Source organism: Puma concolor, chromosome E2 (genome assembly GCF_028749965.1).
Source record: "Puma concolor isolate L17-30 chromosome E2, mPumCon1.1.hap2, whole genome shotgun sequence".
NCBI lineage: Eukaryota > Metazoa > Chordata > Mammalia > Carnivora > Felidae > Puma > Puma concolor.
Genome location: NC_141681.1, coordinates 43,707,763 through 43,721,484, shown reverse-complemented (window position 1 = coordinate 43,721,484; position 13,722 = coordinate 43,707,763). Strand labels below are relative to the sequence as shown.

The following is a 13,722-nucleotide window of genomic DNA, read 5'->3' as shown; positions in this document are numbered from 1 at the left end:
CCCCATTCATGCTCTGTCTCTCTCTGTCTCAAAAATAAATAAACATTAAAAAAAAAAATTAAAAAAAAAAAAAAAAGGAGAGGGGCAGAGAGTGAGACACAGAATCCAAAGCAGGCTCCAGGCTCTGAGATGTCAGCACAGAGCCTGATGCAGGGCTGCGAACCACAAGGCGTGAGATCGTGACCTGAGCTAACGTTGGACACTCAAACAACTGAGCCAGCCAGGTGCCCCAACAAGATCCCAATTCTAATGTGTGTGGGGAGATTCCCATGTAATCCCTGGACACCAGCTGTGGTGTCCTACAATTCAACTTAATTTTGACACTGTTTACCCAGATTCCACAGGTTGAGGGCTCAGTCCTACAAGACTGCCCTACCCCCTTCAGACGCCAATCATAAGCCCAGGTTATTACCAGTGCCTCTGACCAACCAACTACAGACTGGGGGGCTCCAATGATTCCCTCCTTGGACATCAGACCCAGTCCCAAGTACAGGTTAACATACTTCTGACAAACTGACTATATCAGAGGTTCCCACAACCCCCTTTCTTGGGTTCAATTAATTTGCTAGAGCGGCTCACAGAACCCAGAGAAATATTTTACCTACTAGATCACTGGATTATTATAAAAGGATAGAACTCAAGGGTGAGTGGGTGGCTCAAGGGGTTAAGCATCGGACTTCGGCTCAGGTCATGATCTCACAGCTCGTGAGTTCGAGCCCCGCGTCGGGCTCTATGCTGACAGCTCAGAGCCTGGAGCCTGCTTCAGATTCTGTGTCTCCCTCTCTCTCTGCCCGTAACCCACTCGTATCCTGTCTCTGTCTCTCTCAAAAATAAATAAACATTAAAAAAAAAAAAAAAAACAACTCAGGAACAGCCAGAGGGAAGAGATGCACAGGACAAGCTATGTTGAAAGGGGTGTGGAGCTCCTATGCTCCCTCTAGGTGTGCTGCCATCCCCAAATCTCCACATCTTCACCAGCCTGGAAATTCTCAGAACCCCTTCATTTTGGATTTTTATATAAGTTTCATTACACGGACATGATTGGCCATTGGCAATTGATTCAATCTCCAGCCCCTCTTGACTCCCAGAAGTTGGGAGTGGGGGTTGTAGAGGGTGGGAGAGTGGGACTGAAAGTTCTAACCTGTAATTACCCTGTCCACTGCACTGGCAACTAGCCGCAATTCTTAGGTACTTTCTAAAAGTTACCCCATTAACAACAACAAAAAAAGCAAGAATAAACAAACAAGATTCCTTTATCACTATCATTACTTAGGAAAGTTCAAGGATTTTAAGAGCACTCTTCCAGAAACAGGATGAAGACCAAACATGTATTTTTTTATTATAAATGACAATATAACAAGTTCACCTGGGCTTCAAATGCCTTGAGGGCAAGATATGATCTATGTGTCTTACAGGCTTCCCCTTCTATTAGGACTTGGGCCCCAACCTTTGGGAGATGATGGAACTGTCTTTCAGTTCAGGCCCCAGCCTTCTGCACTGTCACACATTTAACCCAAGAGGAGGATTGGCTCTGTGTTCTGAATGTTCATGTATTCTTGTCTGTTGTTTTAGCCCATAGGGATGTTTAAAGTATCACTGGTTTCTTCTTGGCCAAGCAAAGCCCTCTGACTGGTGGCAGGCCCCATCATTTGCCTGCCCCCATGGCAAATGCCCCCAGTAGCCACTAATCTCTTCTCATCTATAAAGTCTTGTTCCGGGGCGCCTGGGTGGCGCAGTCGGTTAAGCGTCCAACTTCAACCAGGTCACGATCTCACGGTCCGTGAGTTCGAGCCCCGCGTCGGGCTCTGGGCTGATGGCTCAGAGCCTGGAGCCTGTTTCCGATTCTGTGTCTCCCTCTCTCTCTGCCCCTCGCCCGTTCATGCTCTGTCTCTCTCTGTCCCAAAAATAAATAAACATTGAAAAAAAAATAAAATAAAGTCTTGTTCCGCTTCTCCACAATGTACTTTCTGTAGACTACTTTGTGATATCTGTAAAAATATTTTTCCTTCACTCATTTCCCCCCCCCACCCCCCCGTTAATACAGGGGAAATGGTCATCCATTGTGACCTTTTCAACCTCACTGGAAGTGGAATTTGGAAGATTTTTTTTTTTGCCATATGTATCCATTAGGGATATGCCCATTTTATCCCTAGAGAGGCCCTCCCCGTCAGTGTTTCCTCTAGATTTGGGATAGACTGTTGTTACTTCAGTTAAATAACCTATGACATTGTTGGCCTGCATTTAAGGCCTGTGTTTTGGGAAAATATGTTCCTTCAGACATCAGAACCACTCTCAGTGCAGTGAGATGCTCATTCTATGAGACATGCAATAAACAGATTAATTGATGGTGCTGTGGAGGTGCTATGTCCCGTGTTTGCTCCGTGGTGCAGACACAAAGTGAAATTGTTACTTATTTCTCTCTTACTCTTTCCTTTCAGAGCATGATCACTGAATTTACGTAGGTAAATGCACAGATGATACAATTTCATTGTTTGCTGCCTTTCGATGAATAGTAGCTCTGAGTAACATGTTTTTTATTTCTAATTTTTAAATGAGGAAACTGAGGCTCAGAGATGTCAAGTAACTTAGATCCAACATTAAGGTGGGAAATCACGAATTTCAACCACATCTGTATGATTCCATTAATGTGTGTGCTTTATACCATTCTAGGATGGCAAATTGAACTTTTCATCAAGTGACAACTAAAGTAGATAGCACTGTTTGCCTGGAGGTTTGTGTTGCAAGTTCTGAGGATGTGTCTGAAACCATCAGGACCTTGTGCCATGATCGATTATCAGTAGCTTCCACGGACAGGAGGTGGAAGAATGGTGATGCCAGGAAATCTCCGCCTATACCACCTTCTGTGAGAGTGCATATGATAAAGTGCTTTGTAAACTTAATAGCACTGTGTAATTAGTTACAATATTCTTATCATCATGCAAATATCTGTCCAATGACCTTAACAACAAACAACAGAAATGGGTAAGAAGTGTGTGATTGGAAAGTAAACAAAGCAATAAAAATCAGTCTATAATGAATTTATCTGAGGAAAAGCTTTCTCTTTTTTAAAAATTTACTTATTTGAAAGAGAGCAAGTGCGAGGGGGAGGGGCAGAGAGAGAGACAGAGAGACAGAGAGACAGAGAGAGAATGAGAAGTAGCTGACAGTGCACGGAGCCAGATGTGGGTCTGGATCTCACGAACGTCAAGATCATGACCTGAGGTGAAATCAAGAGTATGACGCTTAACCACGCCCCAAGGAAAAGATTTATAAAATGCAAATCTTAGGGTGTGAGATCTGGCCCTCAAACCTTACCTCAAAAAACCTTCAATGACTCCTGTGGCTCTGTGACCTTAGAATAACCTGGGGTCTGTTTACAAAACCCTGTGTGAACTGGCTCTTGAAGTCTCCTGTCTCAACTTTTTTTTTTTTTTAATATTTAGTTATTTTTTATTTTAAGAGAGAAGGACAGAGTGTGAGCAGGGGAGGAGCAGAGAGAGACACACAGAATCTGAAGCAGGCTCCAAGCCATCAGCACAGAGCCCGATGCAGGGCTCGAACTCACTAATGGTGAGATCATGACTTGAGCCATGACTTGAGCCAAGTCAGATGCTCAACTGACAGAGCCACCCAGGTGCCCCTCCTGTCTCAACTCTTATTACTCCCCTTTACTGTCCCACATTCTTGTTGCTGAGTACAGTTGGTGCAGCAGCACCGACGAGGGGCAGGGGTGGGGGTGGGGCGGTGGGGTGGAGTGTGGCAAATCCCCAACAGATCAAGTCGAGCCACTTGCTGCTGACAAAATCCAAAGGCAGAGAAATGAGTGGAGGTGAAACAAGAAAGGAATTTATTTCAGGGAGGCCAACACCAGGAAGACAGTAGACTGGTGTCTCAATGGTCTCCAAAGTGTAGAAAATACTTCCAGGTTTTTAAAAGAAAGTGTGGTCTGTGCACCTGGGCAGTAAAGATCAGGTCAATCCATGTCTCGGACTCAATCACTAGCAGGGTCTTGCTGGCTCAGAGCAGTCCTTGTTGCTTGAGGGGGTAGGTTCAGGTCCCATCATGGGATGCTTTGCCCTCAGGGTCTTCATCTGAGCCACGAACCAAGCTGGAAAAAAGAACCCAACTAGGAAGTTTGAGATCAAAATTGGAAGCAGCCCAAGTCCTCTTTCATTCTCACCACCCTCCAGGCTCTGTCCTCCATTCCAGAAGCCACGTAAATCTTCTCTCTGAATCCCCCTCTGGAGCCTTCTCACTGCAGCTCTAAGTCTAGATATCACTCCAGTCCAAGGGCCTTCTATTGCTGTCCTGAGAGCAGCTGTTGAGATAGTTGCTCTGTCCAAGCGATCCTATCCAACCTTCCTATCCAACCTGTGCTAACTCTGCCGTTGAGCTAGTCACATTGTGGTGAATTGCCTGTATATGTATCCATTTTCAACATTAGTTCACAAGTTGTGCCAAGAGCAGGGACTGTATATGTGCCTTTTCACCACTGCATTCTCAAGTACTGACTCAGGACCATGTGCAGACCTGCAAAATATCAGTCGGTCTCTCTCTGTCAAGAGACCAATGATTTTTTGGCATTTTGTAAACTTTCAAGAAAGATACAGTGAAGGTGACCTTTTTTATTTTATTTTTTATTTTTTTATTTTTAGGAGACAGAGCATGAGGGGCAGAGGGAGAGAGAATCTTTAACCAGGCTCCATGCTCAGCATGGAGCCCAAATCGTGGCTCGATCCCACGCCCCTGGGATCATGACCCGAGCCAAAATCAAGAGTCGGATGCTTAACCCACTGAACCACCCAGGTGCCCCAGAAGGTGACCTTTTTACAAAATAGGAGATACAGAAGGGACGACTTCCAGCTTTACAGATTCTATTTTAATACGTGAGGCCTTAAAATGAGTGGTGTAGGAGCTTCATTATGGCACCTGTGTTCTATGTTTGGTTTTTTTTTTAAGTGAAATGTTTTGCCTCCAATCCAGGCATTTTTATTCATTTCTTGTTGTGTACTAAGTTAACATGCAAATTTCAATTGCCAGTTGAGTAGTTCTGGGTGATGTTTTCTTGTTACTATATGGCAGACACCCATGGCTTTCTCATTCACCCCATCTGGGCCTCCAGTGTGGTCTAATTATCCTGAAAAGCCAAGATGTGTTAGAGCTGAGCTTGATTACTCTAATGGCACACAGTGTTTTTACAAACCTCCCGATTCCTGAATAATTATCATTATCATATGTATGTGTTTAGCCAAAAGCTTAATTGGAAAATTCCAGAATGAAACAATGCTACATGAGGAAAAAAAAACAACAACAAAACTTCCAGTCATTTTCTTAAAAAAAAAAAAAATTAAAAAAAATCAAAGTACTGCTAATACATGCACAAGGTTAAACCATCAAATCATGCAGACGGGCTTCTATCGCAGGGCAATTATTCCCAGCCTATGTCTCCCCCGCCGCGGTCCTACGGAGGCAGCCACTTTTAACTCATTCGGCTGTTTCTCTTGGTGGTTTCTCTAAATAATATGCTTACATCACCAGTTCTTGATTCATCCATTTTAGACATTATCTTAATTTCTAGCTATGTTAAATGAAGGTTTATCTTACAGGGGTAGTACTTAGGGATATTTTAAAGTTCTTTTCCATTCCCTAGTTGCCTTTATTTCCTTCATGCGGGACTGAGGTCCAGGCTGTATGCATTGTAAGGTGGGCTTGTCATGTCTGGGTGGTGCCTGTTCTGACCATGCACAGCCTTTGCCCTACCCATAGTTCCATGGTATGAGGATGGCCCTCGCCTCTTGGTGCTATGTTTTGTTTTGCTTATCTTAGTGTGACTCTTCCTTTTGGAGGCTTTCCTCAAAGTCTGGTGACTATTGGAGCACATATGAGAACAGGATCATAGGGAATCTCTGGATGGGACTTCTGGGCTTGCAGGGGGCTCACAAATTGAAGGAATTCACTTAGGGTGATCAGGTGGGAAGCCACTCTCTTAGACAGTTAGCTGGTGAACCTCTAGATGACAGATTGTGGAAGTTTGGGGATGTTCGATTCTCTTTTAGAGAAGAACCTTTGCCCTATTTCTGGGGATGGTGTATGTCAAGCCAGCATGTGGCTGCTGGTTCCGAGTGGTGGGGAGTGGGCAAGGTTCAGCCCCTTGTCTTACTCCTACCCTTTGTTATACTGGGTATTTATATGACACAAGCCACTTGGGAGTCCAAAGGGATGATTTGCTCTCTGCTTGGCTGCTGTTTCCTTCCCCGCCATGTGCATTCCAGCCCTTGGCCTCCTGTACTTGCCTTTACCAGTTGCCTCCATTCTCGGTTTTTGTGTGTATGTCTGGCAAAATAGACATAAAATTGATCATTTTCACCATTTTTGCGTGTAAGGTTTGGTGGCATTAACTACAATCACAGTGTTGTGCAACCATCACCACCATCTACCTTCAGAACTTTCCCATCTACTCAAACTGAAACTCTGTACCTGGTAAACAATACCCCCCTGTTCTCCCCTCCCCGCAGCCCCTGGCAACCACTATTCTACCCTCGGTCTCTATGATTTGACTACTCCAGGAACCTCATATCAGGGGAATCATACAATATATGTTCTTTGTGTCCACCCTCCATTTTACATCAATAAGGCTGTTGAAATTTCTTATCTCCGATTTCTACTGAAGTTCCCAGCTCTGGTTGTGGATTTGCACCTTTTACCTCTTTTACTGTTCTTTCAGTAGGGTAGTGGGAAGGCACGGAGATAAAAATGTGAGGTTAAGCAGCCATTTAACCAGAGTTTACTTATTTGGAAGAGGGGGGCATTCCAACAAAAGGCCAAATATTGTTTGATTGCACTTGTATGAGGTACCTGGAATAGCCAAATTCACAGAGACAGAAAGTAGCATGGTGGTTACCAGGGGCTGGTGGCAGGGGTCGTGGGGAGTTATTGTTTAATGAGTACAGAGTTTTCAGTTTGGGGAGAGGTGGTGGTGATGGTTGTACAACAGGCTGAATACACTCAAAGCCACCAAACTATACATTTAAAAATGGTGAAATTGGTCAATTTCATGTTATGTATACTTTATCACAACAAAAGCTTTTTTAAAGAAAGGAAATAATTGAGACTTCTATCTTCACTGCATTTAATTCTATTACAATTGAGCGTCAGAGGAAAAGTAGCTCCTTTAAAATGCTACGGAAGGGGGGGGTGCCTGGGTGGCTCGGTCCGTTAAGCGTCCCACTTCGGCTTCGGCCATAATCTCTCGGTTTGTGAGTTCAAGCCCTACATGGAGCTTGCTTCGGGCTCTCTGCTGTCAGTGCAGAGCCTGCTTCGGATCCTCTGCCTCCTCCCCACTTGCCTTCTCTCTCTCTCTCTCTCTCTCTCTCTCTCTCTCTCTCTCTCAAAAATAATACATAAACATTTTTTAAAAAAAATGCTATGGAAGGTGGGGTTTTAATTCTGGAAATGACAGTATCTTGTATTGGACCCACTTACTTGTTTATAACGATTACTAACCCTAGAAGAAAAACATTTTTTAATGTTATTGCTTGAAGGCACTGGTAAACAATCTAGAGCAGGCAGGAATTGAAGGGAACATGAGTCTTGTAAGAAGGGAAGGAAATAGGTTTAGTGCCAATTTATTAGGCTTTTCCTCTGAGGACATTCCGCCTTTCAGCAACACACGGCACCTTGTAGAGTAGGGTTAAGATATAAAGAGGTGGTTTTAGTAGCTGAAGAGACTGAGCTTAGATTTTGTGGCTGTCAAAACAGTTGGGAATTGAGGGGTGACCTCCCAGGAAGGAGAGAGTCTTACTACAAAATGTGCATATAAATTCCCACAAATCTCTGGCTGACTCCTAAAGGGAACATGCACAGGGCAGGACCTCAGGGACCCCAGTGAAAGTTTTAGGTAGAATTTTAGGCAGATATTTCTGTACTAGTTTGAAGTTCAAGTCCTGACAAGTAGGAAGGGCTCGAGGAACTCCCAAATCTTTTTATAGAAAACCAAAAGTAAGGGGGCGCCTGGGTGGCGCAGTCGGTTAAGCGTCCGACTTCAGCCAGGTCACGATCTCGCGGTCCGTGAGTTCGAGCCCCGCGTCGGGCTCTGGGCTGATGGCTCAGAGCCTGGAGCCTGTTTCCGATTCTGTGTCTCCCTCTCTCTCTGCCCCTCCCCCGTTCATGCTCTGTCTCTCTCTGTCCCCAAAAAAATAAATAAACGTTGAAAAAAAAAATTAAAAAAAAAAAAGAAAACCAAAAGTAAGCCCAGAGTTGAGTTTATCAGAAATCAAAGACATCCTTGGGGTGGCCTAATGGCAGACTGGATACAAGAGAGTCAAGTTGAAGACAAGTCAGTAGAAATTATTCAAATGAAGATTTGAATAGGGAGAAAATGATTGAGGAAGATGAGTAAGAGTCTCTGTGACTTTTGGGAAAATATCAAAATGGTCTATTAGATGTGCATTTGGAGTCCCAAAAGGAGAGGAAAAAAAGAATGGGGTAGAAAAAAATATTCCAAATACCAGTGTTCAAAATTCCCCAAATCTGGTGAGGTACATCAACCCCAGGTCCAAGACTGAAAAGAGAATCTGTAACACAGCTTCATAGCTGCTTTTGTTTTGTTTTGTTTTGTTTTCCTGAAGTGTATGTATAGATGTAAAGTTTGCAGAGAGGGGAGACTTAGTCCATGGGCAGCCACAAGATGGGACATGAAGTTAAAATCCAATGACTTCTAGGCCCACGGTTAGCTTGATGTAAAGGAATGCAGAAGGCCAGCCCCTCTGTGATGGAGCTTCAATAACCAGGGCACAATAGGCCAGGAAACAATGACAATGCTTATTCCTGTATCTGTGGGCTTTGTAAGTATCTCTCCCAGGGTACCAGGGCCACAGCAAGGGTGAAGCAAGGCAGGTACCTAACACGCAAAATTTAAGAAGGCCCTCATTCCCAAGATAGAGTTCCAATAAAGAGACAGAGGGCTGCTCCAGCACATGATCTGTTCGGATGACATCTGTCAAAGGAACACAATGCCACCACAGCATTAGGGATCATGATCCCATGAACAGCCTTGGCATGCCGTGAAATGATACCGACCAGCCCATTAAGGTACTGCTAATAAAGCATTTATCATTTGATCTTCCTATGACTTGCATTGCAGAGCAGAGAACCAGCATTATCATGCTCCTCTCTTTACAGTGGGAAGAAAACTAAGGGCCAGAGAAGGTGGTGGTTTTGACCTCAGGGGGTCAATGGCTGAGCCAAAACCAGAACTTGAGGCTTTTCAGTCCAAACCTCAGCTCTTTCTATTGCAGCTAGAAGAGAAGGGAATCCACTCAATAACTGATTCAGCCCTATATGTTTGTGTGCAAAATTCCCGTGTTTGTTCTGTCTCGTATCTTGCCTAATTATGTGTTTTGACAGTGACTTGAGTTATTGAGGGTATAAAAAAGTAAATTATGATAAGTATAGGCATAACTATTGGCAAATAAAAATGATAGAGTAACTCATCAATATAGTATTGCAAAGCACTTTCATAAAAATGGCCTTCTCCTGGCGATTCAAAGCATCATAAAGAGAAAACAAATTACAGTGGAACAACTTTTAGAGTTTATAGAACACGATTTTAGGACAAAAGTAAAAAAATAGAGCAAAATAATGAAAAGAAGAGTAAACTATATAACAGCAAATTATATGTTACTAGAGTCTAGTAATCATGTAAATTACATAGCAGTATATTCTTAGATTTAGATGTTATTGGATGCCTTGCCAAAAGTATTACTTTATTGAAAATGATACTTAGACCAATACTCGTCACTTACCTCTAAAAAAGTTAGAAGTACTTCATGGGGTAACATTTTAGAGAATCGATCGTCTTTCCCAATACACTGCACTGCTTACAAGATCTGGGCACCATACTGGTGTTTGCGTAGGTAGCTAGTTGGAGTTTCAAAGTCTCTTGGACGCGAGTATGCACTAGTGTTGGCAAGATGGCGACCCCCTACAACGTCTTCTGGGTTTGGAGTGTTCTGAGTGACGGAAATGTGACTTATAGGCTCTGCGGTGAGCACAGAGGAAGTGGTGGCAGTGTGGTGATGGCAGAGGTGGCGGTAGGAATGGTGACGGTGGCAGTCATGGCGGTGGCAGCGGGGGTCATGATGAGGGTGACAGTGGTGGCGGTGATGATCGTGGTGATGGTGATGGTGGTGGCAGCGGTGGTGACGACAGAGGTGGTAGTCATCATGGTAGGGATAGTATGTTAAATGAATGATAAAGGAGACAAAAAGCAACCTTCAGAGGTCTTAACATCTGCCACAAAGGAATGTGTTGTTCAAACATCAAGAGGTTCAAAGAAAGTAGTTAGATAAACTAGAAAGAAAAGACGTTCCAGAAGTATCTCATAGGAGGAATGAGGAACTGGCCAGTTGGTGTCATCCTTGTTCTGTCACTGAGAACATGAGCACTGAGCGTGGGGCCTGCAGCCAAGCCGAGGAGCTGAAGGCGAGGGAGGCTGCGCAGCATTGCCACAGGTCTCTCCAGACTCTCCCGGAGTGATGTGGAGATAGGAGCCAGCTCGCAGATTCCCTTTGCAGATGAGCGCCTGTGGGGACCCGTTCAGCTGGCTGAGGCTGTTCTGAGAAGTGTTTGTGCTTTTGCACAGGTTGCCCCTTGCATTCTGGGGCAAGGGCAAAATATAAATGGAGACCACATACCATATGTCTGAATGTTTAAAAGTTATAATTCTAGGGGCGCCTGGGTGGCGCAGTCGGTTAAGCGTCCGACTTCAGCCAGGTCACGATCTCGCGGTCCGTGAGTTCGAGCCCCGCGTCGGGCTCTGGGCTGATGGCTCAGAGCCTGGAGCCTGTTTCCGATTCTGTGTCTCCCTCTCTCTCTGCCCCTCCCCCGTTCATGCTCTGTCTCTCTCTCTGTCCCAAAAATAAATAAACGTTGAAAAAAAAAAAATTAAAAAAAAAAAAAAAGTTATAATTCAAGCAACAAATGGTTGAATAAAATATACTAAGTGCTTTTTTCTCTGGACAAAGTATACCTTCAGACCAAGCTGAAGGCCAGGTTCAAATGTAGACTTTTAGACTCCTTGGAGTCCCACACTGGAACGTGGGAAGTGGAAGAGAGGCCCACACAGGCCAGTCCTGTGTAGGGGGCATGAGGCTGTTGGGGCATGGCATTGTGGGTCTTTGGGTAGCCACGGCATGGATTAGAAAATTGGTTAGTAAGCTATGCTCCTGGGCCAAATCGAGGCCCTCTGTCTGATTTTGTAAATAAAATGCTATTGGAATCCCAGCCACACTTCTTCATTTACATATCATCTGTGGCTGCTTTCTTGTTACACAATGGCACAGCTGAGGAGTTAGAGCAGACATCTTCAGGGCTACAAAGCCTAAAATATTTATTGTCTGTTCCTTTATTAGTTTTTTTCTAATGCTTATTTATTTGTTTTTGAGAAAGAGAGAGTGCACAAGCAGGGAAGGGACAGAAAGAGAGAGAGACACACAGAATCTGAAGCAGACTCCAGGCTCCGAGCTGTCAGCTCAGAGCCTGATGCGGGGCTTGAGCCCACAAACTGTGAGATCACGACCTGAGTTGAAGTCGGTTGCCTAACTGACTGAGCCATCCAGGTGCCCCTATCTTCTGTTCCTTTAAAGAAAAAGTTTGCTGACCTTTGGTCTGGAAGGAAGTGGGCAGGTTCCCATGGGCTTGCCTTCTTGACTCTAGACTTGGGAGATGCAGGTAGAGGAGAGCCAGAGTGGATTTCCTGAAAGTGTGGGGCCCCAAACCTGGATCTGAGCATGAGGGAGCAAGACCTATACTCTTCAAACTTCCTGTGCCATGAAAGACAAACAAACAAACAAACAAACAAACAAACGAACAAACAAAAAAGGGGCTAAGGAGCTATTCCCAGCTAAAGAGGAATAGAAGTACAAGACAAACACAAGCAATGGGATGACTAAAAGATGGGATCTGGGACCAGGAAAACATATGCTCTAAAGTACAATATTGGAAAAATTGGTGAAATTTTCATAGGTCTGTCAATTAGGTAATAGCTTTGTATTAATGTGATTTCCCACCTTGAGTGTTATACTGTGGTTATGCAAGTAGATGTCTTGTTTTTAGAATATTCACAATAAAGTATTTAAGAGTAAGGGATATGATGGCTGCAACTTGCTCCCAAATAATAATAATAATAATAATAATAATAATAATAAAATAATAGTAATAATAAATGTAGAGGGAAAATAAAAATAAAATAAAGCAAACGTGGCAAAATGTTAGCAGTGAATCCCTGTGAAGTCTTTCTAGGAGTTCTTCAGCCACTGAACCCCTTTCCCTCACTATTATATTCATTATAATTCAACAAATTGTCACAAATTACAAATGAAAAGGAAATGAATACGGTGAAGGAAAGGAAACGGAAAAAAAAGTCATTTGGGTGGCTGATGTAATTACCTATGCAAGGCCCATCAGGGGTGATGTTAGGCTGACTCAGGCTCACAAGGTGACCATGGGCCACGCTCAACTTATTAAGAAGGATACAGGGCAAGAACTGCAGCAGTCAGCAGGGAAGATCTGGAACTCTTTCCAGTGAGTGTGCCTGTCATAGTTCACTCAGTAGGTGCAAGGAGGTGAGGTGCACATCTGGCCTTTACCAGAGCAGCTCTGATTTCAATGTGCATGCCTCCCGGGAGGCAATCTCACAGTAATTCTGGAGGCATAGCTTCCAGGGCCTCTGCAAGGGATGTGCGCAGTTACAAGGGTCCACACTCAGGAAACCCAAAACAGTGGTTTCCTTATCAGGTATTTATAAGTCTGTCAGTCCAGATGCAATTTACCAATGATCATTTTTACTGTAAGCAACGTTGTCTAGCAACATAGTTGACGCATACTCTCAGGGAAAGAAACCTAGGATCAGATTCTCATGCAGAAGTGTTTTGTTAAACCTTTGCCAGTCATTTACCCCCATGAGTTTGTTGAACACTTTTAACGAAGAAAAGGACAAGTAGGCACATCTTTTGATCACCAGAATTTATATTACCCAGGGGGGTAAGGATGTCCCCTCCATATCTTATGCAACTGGACTGGTCTTTGGCCATCTGTCCTTACAGGACCTACAGTACCCTTTTTATTCTGGGAATTCTAGGAATTTTACATCAGACAATATTACATGCTAGTTTGTAACAAACAACATACTACAGTGAAATTTATTTAAACTTTTTAGAAAAATCATCTCCCCACACCATATGCTGTTAAATCAAGAATTTTATCTAGTCTGAAAGTACAGCGTGGGTCCTTAAAATAACCAATTGTGGCTTTAAAACAATGTCTGAACTGTAGAAAATCTTTTCATTCCCATCTATTTTCACTAGGTGGCAGCAGAGGACACTGGTCGGGCTCTAGTGTGGCACTAAATTCACTCAAGGCCTCAGTCCATAGTTTTTGTCAGACTTTGGGGTTGACCTGGGGTTACCCCTTTCGACACACAGAGAACTTTCTTCCATTGGTGACCCCAGTCCTGTTGTTACTGTAGTCCTGCTTGCTCCTGCTGGACACCACTCAGCCATGTGTCTGCTTTCGCCCTTTGCTCCCTTGTGTGCTCTCGAACATTCCTCCATGCAGATAAAAGTTTGAATGGAGTTGGAATCAACTTGGAGGTAACACCTAGTTTATCACAAGTATGGGGTCTTCAAGTTCATTCTCTTGTCTTCGTGGTCCCCCTCAACACCC

The 13,722-nt window shown here is 43.9% G+C and overlaps 1 long non-coding RNA gene across 1 annotated transcript; it reads right to left on the bottom strand.

Annotated features, from left to right (window-relative positions):
* Nucleotides 1-3,824: 3,824 nt before the first annotated feature.
* LOC147573520 (uncharacterized) lies at nucleotides 3,825-10,043 on the bottom strand. Its single transcript, XR_015244842.1, has 2 exons — nucleotides 9,804-10,043; nucleotides 3,825-4,108 (listed from the first exon to the last, which is right to left on the bottom strand). It is a non-coding gene; the product is annotated as an uncharacterized LOC147573520 (long non-coding RNA).
* Nucleotides 10,044-13,722: the final 3,679 nt, after the last annotated feature.